Source organism: Aythya fuligula, chromosome 6 (genome assembly GCF_009819795.1).
Source record: "Aythya fuligula isolate bAytFul2 chromosome 6, bAytFul2.pri, whole genome shotgun sequence".
NCBI lineage: Eukaryota > Metazoa > Chordata > Aves > Anseriformes > Anatidae > Aythya > Aythya fuligula.
In genome coordinates, this window is record NC_045564.1 from 25,814,730 (window position 1) to 25,823,033 (window position 8,304).

The window sequence follows — 8,304 nt, forward strand, 5'->3', positions numbered from 1 at the left end:
TTCTCATGCTAATGGTCGAAATCGGGCGCTCACAGTTAAAACACACTTCCCACCAACTTGTTTTCTTAAAAAAAAAAAAAAAAAATTAACCTATTCAAGTTAAACTAAAATGTCAAAGACAGCTTAAGGCTTACTCTCACCATTCCACAAAATTAATGGTTTTCTCCCCAGCAGATACAAAAAGAAAAGCCTTGAATAAGGATAAAGCTGCTAAACTCTTTTCATATGAAAAAGAACACTTAGAAAGCAAAAAGAAATACATCCAGTACAAAGATCCTGGTACCTACAGTTCTAATTTGTATTGTTTTCTTTTGGAATATTTATAATTGCAGAAAGGTGACAGTCAAGCTCAAACAATAGTGAAATGGTGAAAAAAGATTCACCAGTGACTCATGTATTTGGGCGTCCATGCCCAGTGACAGTGCCATAAATGCTTCCACTCGTTACAATGGGGACCCAAAGGAACCAATTTGAAAATGTGTTTTCTAATTTGGGTGTCCACTTCGAGGCACCAAGGCCTCTTTTTCACTAACACTTAAGATTCACCAATGCCAAATAACTTTTGCTGCTCTGTATTTTTGAATTACAGGATAGCAACTTTCCTGTTCTCTTATTTATTTATTTATTTGTTTGTTTGTTTGTTTATTTATTTATTTAAAGAATTTAGGAGGAATGGGGTGTGGTTCTGCAGAAGAGTGTGAATGAAGAAAATTTCCGCAGCCACTCCTGCACTATACATATCTAACATGTATTTGGTTCCAACTGGAACTGGCCAGCAGAAAATTGGACCTGATGACCCAATCACTTGTCCACAGGTATCTGTGGAAGGAAACCCACAAAATTGTCACCTCTTCAGTTCTGAAGGTTACCATGCAAGATCCAATTCTTGCTGCTCTGACACCACATACCAGTGAATTTCTAGAAGATGCACATATATGTGATCTGCTCTATACATAGTTCAAGAATTATTCATATTACCAACATACACACGTGTGTACACATACAGAGCCACCCATCCTCCTAACACAATGTCTTCTAAGAGTCACTCATTCTAGGATTCATTCAATGCTGTTATTTTATTTAGGGTTGATTTAATTAATTCTCGAATACCTCCTGTTGTTTTGCTTTTCTTTAAAAAGGCCCTGGGAACAGAGCTGGAGCAAACAGCAGTAAACCCTAAATACCACTTAATGCTTTGTGGCAAGTTGTCCAAATGCGCAACTGTTTAAAATATTTACCCAGGTATATAAGGGGGTTGCGCAGCTCTCGAACAATGCCTTGGAATCTTTCCCATCAGTAAAAAAGCAGACAAAAAAGCAGAGGCTGCTTAACCTCAATGTCTCAGCAGCAAGTGAGAAGTGCAAATATTGCATTTCTATAAAGCCCTGGAAGCTTCATAGAAATAGAGTGGCAACTAATTAGTTTGATGCTATAGTCACATCTAATGTTCCTAAGCAGCTTCTTTGAAAAAAACTCGCTGCCTTGAAATCCTTGGGCAGATTATTAAGTGGAGGCTTTGTGATGAAGCAATAGATAGGTGTTTGCTGCACAAATACATACAGATTTTGGTGACTGCTTACTGAATCCACTGCTTTCGCTAATCTGCACTGGAAACTTCTCTATGAACAGAGCACTTCTTGGAGTACAAAAGCATGAAGTATCTGTGTACCTTTCAGACTACAGGGCAAACAACTGCCTTACAGTAGGCCACCAAAACCAAGGGGAGGCAGTTAACCGAGTGTCCTCCGTACTTAGAAGCACAGAATGAGGATAATGTTAATGATATTAGGTCAGATGTTCTACCACATCCTTAAACAAAGAAAGATGGGGTCAAGGGACTAGAAAACTCATTTAAAAAGTCAAACTTTCTAAATAGAAGTATCAGGATCATGAAAAACATTTTAAACTTATACAATGCTGGAGTGATCACATAAGCCTACCCATAAGCAGCCGCTCCTGTAGCCCCCCCAGTCTGTGTACAGCTTCTCTGCAAACGTGAAGGGGACGTTATGGTAAAAGCCTTTAAGGTCTTTAAAATCACAGAAAACAGACTCAAAAATAGCCTTTTGCCATAAAAGTTTCAATAGCTTTTAAAACTATGTCAAATCTTTCTCACTATATACTATTACACTGGGAAAAAAAATCTTATCCAAATGTGACTTCAGCATTCAGTGTGACACCGGGGAATGCAGGCTGCTGTGTATTGCATATCTGAGGTCAAGTTCTGTTTTCCTTTACACAAGCATAAACTGGAGTAGCTTCACTGAAATTATGCCAGATTTATACTGGCATATGCATCTAGTTCAAATTCTTCTATGGCTTTAATTTTTCTCTAAATGAATGACCTAACACAAACAGTATTTGTCCATCTGTATACATCCCCTTTGACACACTGGAAAAAAGACATTGAAAGGAAGTTGGAAACAGTCCTCGAGATCTGTTTTTCTTTGAAGAACAGCAGTTGCATTTCTGGGCACTTCAAAGTCACATACTTTAAGCAATAACAACATTCAAGATCAAGTGAATCTTGCCTCACCTTGCTTTAAAGATTAGCTCTTTCACAAACATACACCAGAGGCTCGGATATCCACATACCCGTAGATTAGCAGTTCATCTTCAGTGGATCAGGCACTTTTTAGTACTACAGATAGGTCATGTTTTCAATCAAATGACAAATTTTCAAGAGTTGTTTACAGTGGAAAAGCCATAATGAATTTCATTCACTTCTTTAAAGTTGTCAGTTTTGCAATAACCTTCAATATGACATTTTTATTGCAATTCAAAGTTTGACAGGTGTCAACATTTCCTGAAGTTCCAGCCAAAATCCAAATTACTGTATCCGCTCATCAGAAAAGTTGAACCAAACCAATTCACCAAATGTAGTTGCTGTGTACAGTAATTACCCTGCATTTCAAACATCCCGGGAGCATAAGCAATTATTCAGCAGGATCCTCTTTCCCAGGTGAAGGTACAGTATGGATCACACTTAGTTTCTTTTTTAGTGAAGTTAAGTGAATTAGGTTTAGACCTTAAAGCATTTTTTTTTCAACAAGGTAGCTAGAACAAACAGATCAAATCAGTAAGTCTTACAACAAATCAGTCTATTCCACTTCTGTATATTTTGAATTTCATCACTTATTTACTTTACTTTTTTGGCACCAACTCCACAGTGCATGCCAATACAATATTTGTTTAAATGTTGTTTTATGCAGCATGCTAGGCAAACGCTTGTTTTCAAATTCTCGTGCATCCTGACAACCTCAATTGCAAAATAATAATAATAATAATAATAATAATAATAATAATAATAAAGGAGAAGGGGACTGGCGGGGTATGGACAAAGTTTCCCAACTGCTCCCTTTATGCGTGCCTGCAGAAATAACATGCACGATGGCCAATGAAATGCTCATTTCTCTGTGCACCACGGTGGACACGCCAGCCTCCGGTCCGGGGGACTGCACAGACCATGAGGGCGTCTGTAAGAAGGCGGGGACCCCTGCCCGGCCCCGCGCAGAGGGCGGAGGTTTGCACAGATTTGCGCGGGTTTTGCACAGATTTGCGCGCAGCGCCCGGGGCAGGCGGGGCACGGGGCGGCCCCGTCCCATCCCGTGCCGGGAAGTTTCTAAGGGCGGGCAAAAAAGATACAAATAAAAATAAATAAAATCCCGCAAATGTTGGGAAAGCCGGCGGCAGGACCACTGCTAAACAGCCCGAGCCCCTCGCGCTGGAAAAGTCAGGTTTCCCAGGAAATGATGGCAATCACCCGAGGCAGAAAAGGCATCCAGATGAGCCCATCTCCCTCCCCTCCTCTGCGATTGTTTTAGAGTCTCCGAGTCCGGGGGAAAAACTCTCAACTCCCTAAATCCTTAATAGGATTGGAGTCCGGGTCTCTCCGAGCCGCTCCTCATCACACAGGGATCAAGTTGCAGCAGGGAATTTTTTAAATTCCTCAGCAAATATACTTGTCGAAAGATTGCCCCTCCCGGGGGGTGCCAAAGGGAGAGGGGGGGGGGTAATAAAAAAATAAAATAAAATAAAATAAAAGGCGAAGTGAGCGGTGGCTTTAGGGACTCCCGCTGTCCTCCGGGACCCCGGGGCAGGCGGTCCCGGTGCGGGGACTGTCACCGCTGCCCACCCCGGACAAAACAACGGCCCGGAGCCCACCCCGGGCGGACAGACGGACGGACAGACGCACGGACACACGGCAGCAGCCGCTCACCTGCGGGGGGGGAAGAAGGGAGGGGAGGCACAGGATGGGATCCCCTCGGTCCCTTTCTCCCCCACCCCCCGGGTACCCGGTGCGAGGGGACCCCCCCTCTCCAAATTGCTGCCCAGCCCCCCCCCCCCCCCCCCCCCCCCCCGCAGAGCATCTCCGCCAAAAGCGGGAGGGGACGAAAAGAAAGAAAGAAAAAAAAAAAAGAATAAAAATAATTAATTCAAAAGCACAATGAAAAGACACAATAAGCACCAACTTTACCCAAAAAGCGGAGCAGCAAGTTTTCAGCAGGCGAGCGGTTGCTGCGGAGCGGAGCTGCTCCTCCGGACCCCCATCATAAACTTGGGGGAGGGGGGCGTGGGAGGGACTTTCCCTCCGTCCTTCCCTTTTGTGCCTCTCCTCTCTCCCTCTCCCTCTCCCCCCCTCTCTCTGCTCTTCGCCAAAAGCCGCCGCGAATCCCGGCAGCGGCAGCGGAGGCTCTGCCCCGGCGGCTGGCGCGGAGGCCGGGCGGGGAGGGGAGGGGAGGCCGGGCGGGGGCAGCCCGCCGAGGTGCGGGGCTGCGCCGGGGCTCCCGCTGTCCCCCGCTGCCCATCAGTCCCCTCACGACCGTAGGGAACCGTACGGACCCGCACGCAGGCTGAAGTTCGGCGGGGATGAGGCTGGAGAGCTCTCAAGCCCCGGCGAGGGGGTGAAAACTGGCTGCGGGGTCCCTCCCCTGGGTGCCGCTTTTGGTGTGAGATAGCCCGCAGGAGGGGGGCATCTGCAACAAAAGCACCCGAGCCCGTCTTCTTCGGGGAAAAGCAGACCGAAAAAGACGAGCAATAAAAGTTTGGCCTTGTGCGGGCTGACCCGTGCAGGGGTGGGATGGAGTTTGGGGTGGTTTTCTCCAGCTTGCCCTTTTCGCCGGCAATTTGCGCTACTTGCCCAGTTCGCGAGCATCGCCGCGGCCAAGGGGCAGGCTGGGCCTTTTGAAACATCTTTGCTGGGAGAAGTGCTCGCTAAAGACTGTTCCCTAAGCACAGTAACTAACAGGGCCAGAGTGCATTAACCTGTTTAAATCCTCATCTTTTGGGACCGGGGCTACAAAGAGAGGAAAAAAAAAATTAGATCTCCAAAAATTGCCCGGCTCCCACCCTGAATATCTTTTCTTTCGCACCGATCTGGTGCATTAACATTAATACCAATGAGGAATGCAGCAGTTTTAACTTGGACTTTGGCCAGACGGAGCTTGTTACTTGATTTGTTTTGATTTCTTTGGCTATGGAATTTATCGAAAGTTTAAAACACAACCAGATGCTGCCGGGGAGGGTCAGCGTGCTGTACCCTAGAGCAAGCTGAGACTCGCCATATCACCGGGGTATCTGACTCTGGCAGGATTATGTCCACTTCCATGGCAACCGCATGCCACATCAGCCCCCAGCTTCACTTTCAGTCCCTTGGGCACTGTTAACATTTGCCAGTGGATTTGCCCGACATACAGCCCAGGTCTGGGCAAGTAGAAAATGAGCTTTATGCCACTCAGAAACCTTCCTCTGCTAGCCTGTGCAAAATGTAACCTGACTGGACCCCAGGCTCAATACCACAATTTTAATCCTAAAAACGTGCCACTAATTTCAGTGCCTTCTGTCTGAACATTAGATGGCATTAAAGACTGATGTTTGAGAGTGACAACTGGCTCCCCACGCACGTCTAAATCCCATTTATTCTATTCAGGTAGTTTGGGGAGGACAGCAAGGCAACGGGTTATTTTGCCAACCACCTACATTGCAACTTCTTGTGTGTTTGTGTCTCAAAGACTAGCACTGGCATGCACCCACTATCTCATCCAAAGAAGTTGTGTCATGCCACCATGGCACGAATGCAGTCCATGCTGGCTCCCCAGTGCAATGTTACCCCTTGTCCACAGAGAATTTTGTGCTGTGAGGAAGGAGTTTCATTGCACCTACTCCTGAAGAGCACTCCACCATGGAGAGAGGGGCTTTGGTTACCAAAAAAAGGAACAAACCAAGTCTTTGATCTCCAGAAAACAAAGCCTGCTTGTATTTCCAGGTCACTTTATTGGAGGAGGATGACCTGCCAGCTCTGAAGGTGGGTCAGCATTTTTTTGGATGTACCAAAAAGAACTGGCAAAAGGTTAACGTTAGATATATCCTCAATTCTTACCGCAGAGTTACAAAATACAAACACATCTAGACTGTTGGCCAAGATAATTTTTAAAATCAAAAGAAGGAAATAAAAGATTAATTCAGAGCAGTTATATAGTTAAGAAAGACTGTTTTCCTTTCTAGAATTCATATGTATAAATCCTTTAGAAGATTGTGGTTTTCAAGCCTGAAGGGAAGCTCCTCCTTTTTGTAGAAGGATGATGGCGGTTGACAGCTGGAGTTTTTTGAGAACCTTGAGTTGGCTTTTACATTATCTGACTGCTGTAGCTCATCTGTCCTTTCCTCTCCTGCTCTGCTCATTGAACTGCCCTCTGTTAATCTTCCATAGGTGTCTGAGATTAAATAGACGACAGAATGACTGACATTTGGTATACATAAAAGAGTCAAAATATGAACAAGGGGTCAAAGTGCAGCTCTTCCCTCTGGTCTTCCCTCCTGCTCTTGTACAACTTGATGGGGATGAAACCAAGTAGGAATTTGAAGATATATGACAATGTACAGTTACTATACGTTGCTGTAACACGGGTGTGTGGGTATAGAAGACACATTCAAAAAAGTTCTGGACTAAGGGAATAGGGTTTTTAAACACAATTAAAAACGTAAAAAAAAAAACAAAACCAAAAACAAAACAAAAAAAAAACTCTCACAATGATAAAAGATTGACATACCACCAGCTCCAGGGTTGCTAATCTGAGATCTATCCCACTTCTGTTAAGTCAATGAAACAAATCTGATTAACCATAGGGGAAGCTAAACTAGCCTGGAAATGAACAAATGGGGCTTTTAAAATGTTTGATACTGTTATGAAGGAGGACTGTAATTTTTTTTATTAAAGGAAATATTTAAAGAAAATGGTTGAAAAAACAGTCGGAGATGCTCCATTATGTTCTGCTCGTATCTATAGGATTTGTTTCTATAAATCTTCATAGATCGACATGATAAATTAAAAAGCTCATTCAAGTATTCCAAAGGATACACATGGGTAAAAGCTACCAGAAAAAAAAATCAGGTTATATATGTATCTCTTTTAGAAAGAAGACAATAATTACATGTAGGATGATCAGTAGGAGATAGAGGCCTAAAATCATGTTTCATGTAATTCGTATCTTTATGATGTCTGGTTTAAGTCCAAGTGGAAAGCAGTACTTGATCAGTTCTGCTCTGATTTAAGCAACTGTATTAGCTCTGGGGTCAATAACATTGCACCGAGTCTGAACATACCTTCATATCTGTAAAATATAGCTAATCTTGATGATATCTAATAAATTAACAATGTCATGTGCAATGCTAACTCAGAATTTGCTATGAGAATGGGGAAGATTTTTTGGCACAATACATTCCTTTTTTTTTTTTTTTTTTTAAAGTAGCCCTGTTACCTGGGGGAAATTGTAACTGTGCGCAAAAGAGACTATACTCATCGGGATGATATGCAGCTTTGATTCCTATCTGCCTCAGTGTATATGTTGTCTCTTGTTTAAAGCTTCAGTGGTAAGTTCCTTGAGGCAGGTGCCATTTTCCTGCACTGTACATTTTGATTAAGCCTTCTATATTTTTTTTCCTCTCTCAAAAGTGTATCCAAGAGTGCAATCAGTGCTAATTTTCTGATAGCTTTTTTTTTTGTTGTTTTCCTGCACCAAAGGGTCCACTCTTGCCACGTTTAATTTCTGCTGCATTGGGAATACTGATCTAATACCACAAATTTTTGTGAAGTTTTCCTATGGTTATGAAAGGTTACTTCCATCAGCAAAGGAGGCAGTACTTTTGGTTGCTGCAAAACTGGCCTGGAAGTCTGCCTTTCATTTCAAAGAACACGTGAGTTCTTATTAAATGTTAAACACAAACTGAAATATCTTGCTGAAACAGGACCTTATTCGCATGACTATGAACACTGTAGTTACTGCTTGTAAAATGATAAGCAAGCCA

The 8,304-nt window shown here is 43.5% G+C and overlaps 1 protein-coding gene across 1 annotated transcript in view; it reads right to left on the reverse strand.

Moving 5' to 3' along the window:
• Positions 1-4,516, reverse strand: part of GLI2 (GLI family zinc finger 2) — a 186,254-nt gene extending 181,738 nt beyond the window's left edge. Inside the window, exon 1 of the mRNA XM_032190266.1 lies at positions 4,478-4,516. The gene's annotated coding sequence lies outside the window, so the exon portion shown is untranslated. The remainder of the gene's footprint in view (positions 1-4,477) is intronic.
• Positions 4,517-8,304: the final 3,788 nt, after the last annotated feature.